The sequence below is a fragment of the Cygnus olor genome, chromosome 3, assembly GCF_009769625.2.
Source record: "Cygnus olor isolate bCygOlo1 chromosome 3, bCygOlo1.pri.v2, whole genome shotgun sequence".
In the NCBI taxonomy this organism is placed as follows: Eukaryota; Metazoa; Chordata; class Aves; order Anseriformes; family Anatidae; genus Cygnus; species Cygnus olor.
Window position 1 is genome coordinate 42,137,663 of NC_049171.1, and position 13,184 is coordinate 42,150,846.

Consider the following 13,184-nt stretch of genomic DNA (forward strand, 5'->3'; position numbering starts at 1 on the left):
CTGAAAGGCCCATTTGTTAGTAATTTCCTCGTGAGCAGCAATGAAACATCGAGCCTTACCCCTGCTGGCTTTACAAATGTTCACATTTGGACCTAGGAGTTTCGTGGTGTTCCCTTTTGCCCACTGCATCTGCTGGTTGCATGGCTTGGTTTGAGCTTACAGAGACCAGAGGGCATCCTCTAGCCAGGGACTGTAACCTGCTGTTTAAAAAAATATATATATATATATATGTTTTTGCTAATAGCTACAGAGCAGCAAAAGTAAGTATCTGTATCTCTCAACAGTTTTATGGAAAAGATGTGCATATTGGTAATTATCATTTTTTTCCCCAGAGAGTTCTTAATAGCATGAAAGAATAGTGGCACTCAGGAATACCTTCAGGCCAGCAGTGAGCTCACAGTGGTTTAAACCAGTTTGACCGTGGTTATAGAAATATTCGTGCTGTCTTCGGTGAACTTCAGGTCAGGCCTCTCTTTGGAATAAACCTGTTAGAGGAACAGACCAATTCCCTGAGCGACTGTAGCCCTTACAGCAAATCAGCAGTTTGAAATGTGGAGCAGCGTGGAAATCTACCCAATCTCTCTCTTCCCCGGCTTCACAAGTGGAAGCTGTTGATACCTGCACAGCTGTTGGTACAAGGCAGAGTGGAAGAGCATAGTAAGTTAATAATCTACAAGCAATTCAGAAACGTCGAGGGCAGAGGCACTGACACTGGGGAATCATATGTCTGCACCGAACGTCTAGTCAGTTGTTTACTTGGAGGGCTGATGAGAAAAGGACGGATGAACCTCTGAAACAACTCCTTGGCAGGTAAGGCTACTGATGTACTCTCATAAAGAGTGCCATGTTCTCATCATCACTGTATCCTTTCCCTGAAACATACTTGCAGCAGTTTATCAGCGTTATATATTGCAGGGAGAGTTGAGAGCAAGGATAAAGAGTTGATGGCCAGCTTTTGGTACGCTGGTTTATTTGGCAGGCTTGATCTACAGTTCTCACGTTCACACAACGCACTTTGAGCTGCTGTTTCTTTTATTTCTAACGTCAAAATAATTATTCTTGATCCTAAATAAACACCTGGGAAGTCCTCTAGGTTTCAGGAACAAGCTCGAAAGACAGCTTTTAAGAACTACTCCAGCGTGCGGTTTATTTCTCGTTCCGTGATTACCGTTCTCTGTACGTTTCCCTCTTGTTTACCACCTTTTCTCCTGCCACGGCACGGTTTTGTGCTCTCCTGCCGGGTGGGGGAAAAAAAAAAAAAAAAAAAAAAAAAAAAAAAAAAAAAAAAAGCCAGAACGGGGAAGAGCGAGATGGGCAAGAGCTGCGCGCTTCTTCCCCCGGCGCCTGCGGGGAGCGAGGGGGGCCAGGGACCCCCTGCCCTTCAGAGGAGCGGGGCGCCCTTCCCGGGGGCGCGCCGCGGGGACGCGCAGGCGGAGCGGCAGCGAGCCCGCGCCCGCCGCGGTCCCGGGGGGCTCCGGAGCCCCCCTGCGGCGGAGGGAGGGGGGCCCGCGCGGGGGAGACGGCTGCTCCCCGGCCGGGGGAGCGGAGGGACGGAGGGACGGGAGGGGTTGGCTGGGCGAGGGAGGGATGGAGGGATGGAGGGATAACGGGCGGAGGGATGGAGGGATGAGAAGACGGAGGGGGGAGGGTTGGAAGGACGTGGGATGGAGGGCTGAGGGACGGGGGTCTGAGCAGATGAGTGCTGCGGGGCGGAGGCCTCGGGGCTGAGGGACGGGAGGGCTGCGGGGCTGAGGGGGACGGAGGGCTGCGGGAGCGCACGCCTGCCTTTCCCGGCTGCTCCCCCTCCGCTGCGCGCCCCCGCGCCGCTCCCCACCTCCCCCCCGCCGCCGCCGCGCGTGCCCGCGCCCGGGGCTGACTCTCCCTCGCATCCTCCTCCGGCGGCGGCGGCGGCGGCGGCAGCGCCGGGGATGGGCAGCGAGAGCGCGCCCAGGAGCAGCCCGGGCCCCGCCGCTCCCCCCTGCTCCCGCGCCCGCTGCTGCTCCTGCCCCGCCGCCCCCCGCGCCCAGGGGGCAGCGCCGCGATACCCGCAGCCCCCGCCTCGGACGGGGGAGTCACCGGGCCCCGGCCCCCCCGCACAGCACCACCATCACCCCAAAAAAGCACCTGCCGTGCCTCTCCCCCCCCCACCCCCCATCCCCAGCCTCCCCCACCGACCATCCCGGAGCGGCCTCGGGGATGAGCGCTGGGGGATTTGGGAGGGGTGAGGGGGGAGGCACCGCGCTCCGCCTGCCCCTGCCCCCGGGGAACTGGGGGGTCCCGGCCCCCGGTTTCTGCCCTCCCCGGGGGGGGTGGAAGGGGCGGCGGGGCTGGCCCCGGGGCTGCGCTGGGGCTGCGGGGGAAGGGGCTGGCACCCTGCTGCCCCTCCCGCTACCCCTTCCCACGGGGGTCTCTCTCTCTCTCTCACAGGCATACAGACGGACACCCGCACGCACAGACACCCCGACAGCCCCGCTCCCCAGCTCTGGGGCCAGAAGCCCCTGACTCCCTCCCCACCCCCCCCCTCCACCCCGCACACACCCGCACGCCCTCCACAGCCCCTCATGCCCGGGCGGCTCGGGGGAGGGTTCAGCGCCTTAACTTTTGCGAGGGACCATTTTAACGTGGTGGTGGGACACACACACACACACACACGACACCCGACCCGGCTGAGCACAGCTGGCTGCCTCCCCTGGATAGCACCGCCGGGGTGCCGGGCCCTGCTATGCTCTGCGATGCTCTAGGGAGAGCCCTTCGATCAGAACTCGGCGCTGGGATGGATTACTTTTCTACCCCTCCTGCCCCAGCAAACAAACAAATAAGTATAGGGTCGGAGGGGATGGGGGGGGGAGAAGTCTGTGCTTGTTTGGCTTTCACTGCTCCGGAGTGGAGAGTGCAAATGTTGAGGACGCTGGGGCTGAAAAGCCTTTTTCTGGTTTTATGTGTCATGATGCACACGGTTGGTTGTAGGTAGTGTAGTAACTATCTGTATCCCAATAGCTCCCTGCCGAAAGGGTTGTTATGGCAGCAGCGCTTCCCCCTTCTTTTATTTAGCATCTCTGGCTCAGAGTAATGCTAAAGACCTGGAAACCGCCATATCGAAAATAATAATAATAATAATAATAAAAGAGCAACCTCTTGCTTCTTTGCCAAATAGCCAACAAGTATGAATATAGGATTCAAAGTAAATCTTCACTTCTTTCTCCAGAAGCTGGTGCTGTGATAACACTTAAGACTGAAGGAGTCTGGGGGGAAACATCTTTTATTTATTTATTTATTTATTTTCCACGATTCCTGCTTTTTGTTAAATTTTTGTTGGAGTTTTTGATTGTTTTGCAGGTTTTTTTTTTTGTTTGTTTGTTTTCAAGTTTTTCAGTTATACTTTTTTCCTAGCATTCTGTCTCAGTTACAGAGAACTCCTGAGTCCTGCACTGCCCTGGGTAAAGAGATTAAAGCAATTCCACATACACGTACTGAAGGGAAAGGTTGTATTTTTGTAGATGTAGCTTTCCGGTACAATTTACAGGATGGTGAGCTTTTGTCTTGCAGTAGAGAGAGGAATGCGTGTGAAACTCATCAGAAAGCTTTCATCACACCTTAACTGCCATGGCTGGTAGCAGCTTGAAACAACAAGATTTAAAGGTTATTATGGAAATAAGTTCTTCTGTCACTGGTCATGATCAGCCTGTTGCCAGTCAGACCACAAATAGTTGTAAGAGAAATGCTCTGATTTTGATTTCTGTTTAATCAGTAGTGTTTTCCAGAAACAGTGTTTAAACCACGCAGCCTTTGATTAGGACTGCTGCTAAAAACACATGAAATTAAATAGGGAAAGGGTTATATTATCTCACAGTTTTTACTCTGCAACTACATAGGTACCATTTGTTGTCTCCAGCTGGAGTTTGCCTGAGTAGAGGTTGAGCAGTGAATGATAAGGATGGCAGGATTTTGTCCTGGAAGCTCTTGCATTTTTATTTCTGGCAGAATATTTACGGCCTGATATTGATACTGCAGAATGAAATGTTGTTGAATTGTGATATCTTGTTTTCAATTGTACATTTTGAAATAAGTTTTGCTTATCGGTAGGAAAGCAACACGAGTGTGGAACTGTTCATTTAAGAATGAAAAAATGCTATCCCAGTAGGATTCATGTGTTGAAGCAGACTAGGTGCAGGTTAAATAGGTGAACTAAAATGACATAGTGTAAGCGATCCGTAACTAATTTTCATTGCTTATAATGAAAACAGACAATCTTGTCATCTTCAAATTGGAATAGAGACATGTTAGAAGGGAGGTGAAGAACAGCAGTGTATGTCTTTAATGACAAACTGAACTCTTGAATAAACCTCAGAAATTCCGGAGAGAATACAAATACATTTCTTGATATAACTGTGGTCATGATTCTGATCTCAATTAAATCAGTATGAGATTTTCCACAGACACAGGTGTGAGCTGAATCAAAGACATTTCTGCTAACCATTTTGAAGGAACCAGGATGTGAAAAGATCATTTGTATTTTTCCCCATCACTGTAGCTGGAAGGATTTATTTCATGTCTGGTATGGAATATTCCAAGCTTTACCCTTCTGAGCTGTAGTCAATCCTATGGTTCTTACAAGCCCAGAGAGCTCAGCTGAAATAATTCTTGTGAGAAATAATAAAGCATGTATAGCTATGGACTGTTCTTCTGGGCCCTACTGGTTAAAAAATTGTCATGTTTGATGGTAAAAGGGCTCAACTTTGAATGATATTTTCATATCTGATACCACTAAAATTTCATTTTAGGCTGTGGAAATAACATGTTTCTTAAAATGGAACATTATTTGTTTTATGGTTCTGATATGAAAGAGCTAGCTGAATTTAGTCAAACTGGAGAACAGATGTTTCTAACTTTAGTGATTTAAAAATAAGTGTAAATTGTAATGAAGTAAAAACGGATTTGGTCACTCTGTAAAGGGTTACAGCTGAAGTTATTTGATGCAAAAGAACAAACAGATTGCACTTGTTTAACATTAGATAGAGGTAAAATGGAACAAAAACAAAAGCTGGTAGTACCCAGTCAGTCATTGTAGTAGTCATTTACACACAGTGTAAACCCCAAAAGACTGTTGCAAAACCTGCCCCAAAGGTTCCAGCTTCAAGTGTCTGACTTGAAGAATTGGAGTCCAATGGAAAAAGTCCCAGTGACTTCAGTAAGCACTTGTATCTGGAGAATATTGTTAGCGAAGGGGTTGGTAAAGATAATCTAATGAAGTACCACAAGGATTCTGACAGATAGTTGCTAAAACATCCTTAGTTAGGAGGAGGTCCTGGCTTCATGGAAGCTGAATTGGAATCTTGCCATTGACCTCACTGGGGCCAAAATGTCATCCGAAGAATTATGTTTCAAATGACTTTTGAAATACGTTGTGTGTTATATTTAATCTAGTTTTAATTTGTGTGATATTCTATTAAAATGAGGTTACCTTTGCCAAGCTTGAGTTATTAATTAGTTATTAGCGATCATTTTCCCTTTCCTTTTACATTTTTTTAAATGTCAGTTTTTCAGAAATGGCAAGAAATACAAAAGTCTTCCTGTAAGAGTGCACTCATAAGCTGAATAATTCAAAACCTGTACTGTCATTGTGCAATCAAATTTTTAATATGATGCTGTCAAAGTCATAAAATAAGAAAATCAAATGTGACATCATAGAAGACAATGTATATAGCTGACATGACATCTGGATGTTTTAATATCCTGACTTTATATTTAGTGGTTAATGAAGATAGACTTTTCTTCCTCTCCTCTGAGGAAGTTCCTAATACAACATATTAAATGTTCAGGAAAAAAAATGATGTGTATATTTTCTTAAAGAGAGATACACTTATTGTGAAGAAAAGTCCCTTACGTAAAGGAAATGAATTAATGAAGGAGACAATTTAAAGCCTTCACTGGGAAACACAAAGCTGAGATAATTTATAGCTGGGGAGGAAAAGTATTGTCAGATGGGTTTTCGAGAATATGGTAGATATGAGCTTTACAAAGGACAACTTAACGATTTCTACCTATGTATGTACCTCTGCATAAATAATAATAATAATAATAATAATAATAATAATAATAATAATAATAAAATAAAAATAAAATAAAATAAAATAAAATAAAATAATAAAATAAAATAAAATATAAAATAAAATGAGACTGATGCACTCAAACCCCTCAAAAACAGCCATTTTTCTTTTTTTCTTTTCCTACCGTTTTTCGTCTTAAATTAAGTACATTTAATGCTAATGAAAAGGTGCCAGATGGCAGAAATACAAAATGAAGCTCTGTTTGTGCCCTGCATTTGTGGAGCACAGAGAGCAGCAATGCCACAGAGTTACTACCTTGTGCTGCCACCTCAGCTCTGCTTTGCTGGATGGGGACTGGTACTTGATATTGCTATAAGAGGTCAATCTCCTGAGGAAATTTGCCTGGAAATGGATCAGAAGTGGGATTTTATTTGTCAGTCTTGGCCTCTGCCATCCTCAAAGAAATCAGACCCAGTTGTGTCTTCATGGGTGCTGGCCGGATCCTGTGAGGAGCTCAGCATCCTCAGCACCATTTTTAAAAGTGCTGAGTGCTTTCCAAGATCCTTTAAGAAATGGAGTGAAATAACCAGTTCATTTCACACAGGCCACAAACCAGCTTTCAAACTGCAATGATTTTCCGTCACTACTTCATGTTGGCTGTATTTGAATCAGTGAACTAGAGGTGAAAGGCTCCAAAAATGTGATCACCAGTCCCCTGAGACATTTAGTTCTTCAAGGATATCTTACTGGAAGTACGTGCTCATATTTCACAAACTGAAATGAACTAATAACACAAATATTTAAAAGAAAAAAAAAGCTTTCACACTATTTCTTTTAATTACGTAGAGAGACTGTTAATGCTGACAGATATTTTGTTCTGGAAAGTAAACATAATCCACAAGCAAAGAGCTTCATGTCTTTACAACATAATGCTATATTTTTTGATCTGATAATAGACAATGATTTAACCATGTATCCATAGCTGGCTAAATTAAAATATTCCAATTCTAATACTTTTTCCCCTGTAACTTCTAATACCCAACAGCACAAAATGTCAGAAAACAAACCAATTAATAAATACAATTCTATTCTTTTTTATGGATATTTATACATAATAGTTTGCTTTGTACAAATTAAACCTATTACCCTTGTGAAAAAAAAAAAAAATGTAATAGTACAACCTAAACTTACTATGTATATAAAGCTACTGAACTAAAAGAATCCACCAGGTGAACACTAAAAAATACACTTTTGTATATTTTAGTGATAATCCAAGTGTTAATAGCTCTGTTGTCTTTTCTGTAGATGTCTTCTTCCATGTAGTTTATCCAGGACAACAACTATAGCAGTTTCAAACTGATAAAATGTTTTAGAACTGAACGTGCAGGAAAACCTGTTTTCCCATTTCAGTGTTAGAATGGAAAGGCAGAGATCTATACAATTCAAACTTTGAAGGACACAAAGATGTAGAGCATATACTTCAAAACTATTTCTTTCATTCATTTAGCAAATGAGTGTTGGGTTTTATTTAAACACCGAATGTGTTTGTAAATTTTATATTTATCTAGGACCTTTCTTACAGTTTCATTTATCTAATAAAAAAATCTAGAAAATATTTTCTGTATTTTAATTGTATATTGACTTCTATCCCAAAGCATCTAGATAATTTTAAAACATTAAGCATCATTTCTTGTATTGAAATGAACAAGTTGAAAATCTGAACAAAGGACAGATGTAGACTTCTATGTGATTAGCAATAAATGGTATCAAATTTTACATAAACTTATATCGATTGCTGATTAATGTTCTTTAATGGTTAAGTGAATGGTGCTCAAATATTCTTTAAGAAAATAACTAAAAAGCATAATTGTAGTCCAAGATTAATTACAATTATTTAATGCATGGTGTCTTTCTTCCTGATTTAACTATGGTTAAAGTTGGTGATTTAAACTACTTTGATTGAAATCTGCCTATTCTTATGATAAAGTGAATACTAAGCATCTTCTTTACATTTTTGTCTTCACATTTCATAGAATCATAGAATCATTAATGTTGGAAAAGACCTCCAAGATCATCTGGTCCAACCATCACCCTACTACCAATGTCACCCACTAAACCATGTCCCTAAGCACCACGTCCAACATTTCCTTAAACACTCCCAGGGACGGTGAATCCACCACCTCTCTGGGGACCCAGTTCCAATGCCTGACTGCTCTTTCTGAGAAGAAATGTCTCCTAATTTCCAACCTAAACCTCCCCTGGTGCAACTTGAGGTTATTCCTTCTAGTCCTATCACTAGTTATCTGTGAGAAGAATCCAACCCCCAGCTCCCCACAACTTCCTTTCAGGTAGTTGTAAAAACTTCCCCACAATTCCTCCTGCAGCTTTTTTTTTTTTTTTTTTAACCCACTTTTTTTCACTCCAGATAGAGACACCAGGTAGGAGTTCAAAATTTTTAAATGGCTTCTAAATTATTAAGCAGCCTTAACTCTGTGTATTTTGAAGGGCTTCCATCAGATGAGTCACCACATCTTAGGAAGTCAGGTACTAACAGCAGTACCCAGAGCAGATTACTAACTGAGGACAGATGGATGCAGGTGGCATGTAGACTGTGCCAGACACCATGGGGTGAAGGAAGCTCATAAAGTGTCAAATCCAGTTCTCTCTGCTTATCAGGGTGACATTTCAGATCTTATTGAAATGACAAATGTTGTATCCTTTCGAAATAAAAGATACAAATTTAGAAGTCCTCAAAAAACGAAGTCTTTCCTCCAAATTGTTTCAGATAGACTGAACTGTTCAAGTCAGGCTTTTAAAATATTGTAATACACATCTCAACAAATCAGAAACTGTTTGAATATTTTATTAGATTTTCTTTCAAATCAAGACTTCGGCAAAATTAGTTCATATTCATGGAGCTCTGTGATACCTGTTGAACAGCATGTTCTGACAGAACAAGATTTCAGTGAATTTTCTTCAGAGGCTTTAACTACAAAGGAAGAAAGGCCTTCCTTAAAGTTAGAGTTATGCCAAATGAAGGCATCAATCAATCATTTATATGTATGCCAATTTCTGTGAATGCAAATATTCCAATAAATTGGCTGATTGTGTAAATCATGTTACTCCTGTGATAAGCGCTCTGACTTTAACAGATTTTATCAGAATTGAGTCCTTGCTACTCTTTGGCAAAGCAGTGGAAGTCGGCTTAGAGGGAGAGAGTTATGGAAAATCATAAACTTTTGAAATTAAGGATTTGAAAAGGGAAATACTTTACAGTCACTAACACTGAATATTACGTTTAAATGGAATGGGACAACATCCAACTACACTTAGAAAGCATTCAAGTTGTTATTATTATTGCCTGTGTTGTTATGTTTGGAATCAAATTTATCAGCCACACAGCCAAGGCTATCAACCTAGGCTATCCTGATTTTACGATTTATTTAAGCTGGCAATACAAGATTTTCACAAACTAACTGCTTAAGACTATTATTCAGCGGTTCTAAATACCCGTAGTGTAAAGGCCAATGTTTAAGTATAACGAAGTAAGCTTGCTCTGACACAAATGCTAATTGGTTTCTTGCAAACTATCAGACTTAAGAAAGAGTTTTTAAACAACACTGAATGCAGAATGGAAATGTGATAATATCCAATGAATGCCATTTTGGGCCATAACAAACTTGCTAATTCTAGAACTTGTAATAATTAGGAGAATTTTAACATTTGCTATAACCACCTCCACTAAGAGACAACTGACGTCCCTACATGGTATATTACCACTTAGATTAGGGTTGTTAGTGAGGAACTCAGTGAAGGAGCCAAACTTCACTTCCCAAAGATCTACGCAACTCCCCCACAGCTTCCCACTGGCCACCCTTGTTCACAGCAGGCTTGGAAAGAAAAGGAATAATCAGCTGCCTCTCCAGTGAGGCTTCTCAGGGGGCACAAAATAACATTTAAAATATGTTGGCAGTTAGAGTGTTCATAACTAGACAAAGTTTATGTCCTTCAGGCCTTGTTTAGAGGAAGAGTCTTCTTTCCAAAGGTGTCCTAGGGTGGGCAAGGGCAAGCATCTGAGAGCATTCATATTGCTAAAACACAGCAAACAAAAATATTGACTATAATAACTACATCTACAAAACAAATAGGAAAATGAAAATAAATAGGAAAATGGTTTGTATGTGTATGTGTGTATAAACTACAGTATGAATGAGTCATGTGAAATTCAGTAAAAGGAAAGTAGTTGACCAAAACCTGTGAAGTACATCAGTGAATAACCTAAGAAGATATCAGCAAGTCACAGTTTTTTCACATTTAGAAGATGTGATTACAAAATATGGAGACAAATGCCTGTCTTAGAAATACACCCTGAAACTGGGAGGCTACCTATTACTAAAATAAGTTGCTTCATCCCACAATATCTCGACACTTTCAAATAGCCCTACATTTCATCAGACATCACATTATTATATTCCTCTTGATCTTGTTACAAGTTGAAATAGACTAGCTGTGAAGACCACTCACTATTCAAATAATGATTTTGTGACATACTCTGTGTATAAAGTTTATCACTGAGGAACAAGTTCTGTTTTCTTTAACACTTAAGATAAAAAAGAAAAAACATGTTATGATTCTGTTGCACATTGAGTAATGAAGTACTTGGCTATATGAAAATACCACTTTGTGGGAAGTTTTACAATTTTACAATTTTCTACTCTGAAAAGAACAAAAGCAAAAAGCTGATATGTTCTACAGATTAAGAATTTATTTTTTCTGATCAGTAATTATACTTGTAGGATAATCTAGTTGGAGATAAATTTGGAAGACTGATTATTATAAAATCAAAGTAATTTGTTATTTTAAATGTTAAAAATACACAGCAGTCACTTATTCAAAACATTTTTTTCTTGAAATTGACATTCTTCCAAGAGATGTTTTGATGTAAAAACACCTTCATTCTCCTCTGGGAAAAAAAAAAAATAAATAATCATGCAGCTCTAGATCTCCAGGAAAGAATATGATATCCTATTGGATATTACAAGGAAAATCTGCAGCTTTCTGTATTAAGTTTTATATAGAGAACAGTCTAAACTACCGAATAGAATCACTGTGTCTTAATGTATTATTTTTTTTAAGTAAATATATTTACTGGTATAGCAATGTATACATATACATACACACACACACACAGAAGCATATATTCTTCCTGGTCCACAATAGCAGCTGAGCTCCTCATGCATCCTGCTTTGTTAAAAACCTCTTCCCTGACAGTGAGCTTTTTATTTATTTTTTCCCTAATAGAGCAATTGCTTGTTTTAGATTTATGGATTTATTCCTTTTCTTGAACTTTCTTGGATTGGCCTAATTTGTACTCGTTTTTGCTCTCATCACTACGCAGATAATATTTGTTCCTTTCACTGGGTTGTTGAATAAGTCATTTTGATGTTTGTGCCCCATTTTTGTAAGTGGCTAATGCTGTGTAATGGTTATGGATTATCTGTAGTTTTCAGGTAAGTAGAAGAAATTACTCCAGAATTTTGCCTCTCTGAAGGTCAGAGATGCAAAGCTGGAAATGCAAACCAAGGCACTAGGTTCCCAGTCCACAGCTGCAGCCATGCCTCTTTCTATACTACAAAATTGTTTTAGCACAGATTTTCCCCAAAATATAGAGAAATTTTCTGATGCCATGAAGGGAAGGTAATATATGATAATCACAAAATATTTCAGCAGCAAATGGAAAAGGCTGGCATAAACTTGAGAGAATAGTCAATGATCAGTCTAGATAGTAAAATTCTCTACCTACTGAAATAGAAATATATATATTTCTAAATATTTCTGCAAACTATTGTTTCAAAATAGTATTTTCTCCTGCTTCACTCCCACTCGTATTCCTTTCCAGTCTGTTGCCTTTCTTCCTGCCTCTGTTTCTTTTATGCCTCAGATTCATTTTATTTCAGCTCAGAATTTCCTTTTTTTTTTCCTTTGCATGGATTCCCAAATTGGCACTTCTTAATTATATAAAACCCATTTTATTCGCCCCAGGAAAAAAAAAAAATTAAAAAAATAAAGTTTTCACTAACAACTACCTGTGATGATTGAGGGCAAAATCCACACAGAGAGTTATAACTAAATACATTAAAGGTTTTAGGCAGCAAAAAACATGACTTGGGTGTATTTGTCTGTATTAGCAAGTAATTCAGCACAACAGGAGCAGACCAGTAGATCAAAGCAGCGGGTGCTGAGGTCCCTTTATTTAAAGTATGTGATCAATGTGTTTTACCATGAACTAGATTTAGTTTGTTGTCTTGGACCAAATGTTATTACCTTGTACATAGTCTGAGGCTGTTGAAAGGACTGATTAGTTCAGATCCTTTTGTCCCCTCTGCAGGACAAAGTACATCTGGTACAGGCTGTAAGCAGAGCTTCCAGTTTAGTTGCCTTCAAAAGAAATCTAGTTCCTGCACACCAAGACTGTTCTGGAAACCAAACCAATGTATGGTAATTGGGATGCACTACAAAACCACACTACTTCTCCCAGACAAATGGCAGCATAGTCTTCTAGTCTCTAAACAGCACAATCCACCATCGCCTTGCCCTGGAGTTGCCTATTGCTAGCTCAGTTTCCAGTCTGAAAGTTCTATTTGTCTATGTCCCAAGAAGCACCTTAAGTCTTCTGAAGATCAAAGAAGTTGAAGGACTTGCATAAATCTTCTATTATGTGATCATATGGACTAAGTACTGCAACCAGGAACCCATTCCTTGGGCAATTGCTTTGGATAGTAGGCTAGAAAGTCATTCATCATGTGGGCAAATAAATATTTAATATTTAAATATTCTGACCAGGTAGTGGCATCTTTCCTACAGGTGTGACAAATGTCTTATCTCAGATTAATCTCTGGAAGCAGCAGGTTGCAGTGCCAGAGCAGGCAGTTGGCAGAACTGAACACAGGCTGCCAACATTTTGGACAACAAATCTTATCACAGTTTTATTAGCAGAGCACCACCATCACCTTTCTTTTTATTTTAAAAGAAAATAATTTCCATTTATTTTTGTCTTCCATTCAGTTTCTAAAGGGGAGAAAAAATAAAAAGTATTTTATATCTACTTTGCTAGAAGGATCTGAGTACTAAATGGAT

The 13,184-nt window shown here is 40.6% G+C and overlaps 1 protein-coding gene across 2 annotated transcripts in view; it reads left to right on the forward strand.

Moving 5' to 3' along the window:
• Positions 1–614: 614 nt before the first annotated feature.
• The window catches only part of FUT9 (fucosyltransferase 9), a 120,398-nt gene continuing 107,828 nt past the window's right edge, over positions 615–13,184 (forward strand). For both annotated transcript variants that reach the window (XM_040552946.1, XM_040552947.1), the window contains exon 1: positions 615–810. The gene's annotated coding sequence lies outside the window, so the exon portion shown is untranslated. The remainder of the gene's footprint in view (positions 811–13,184) is intronic.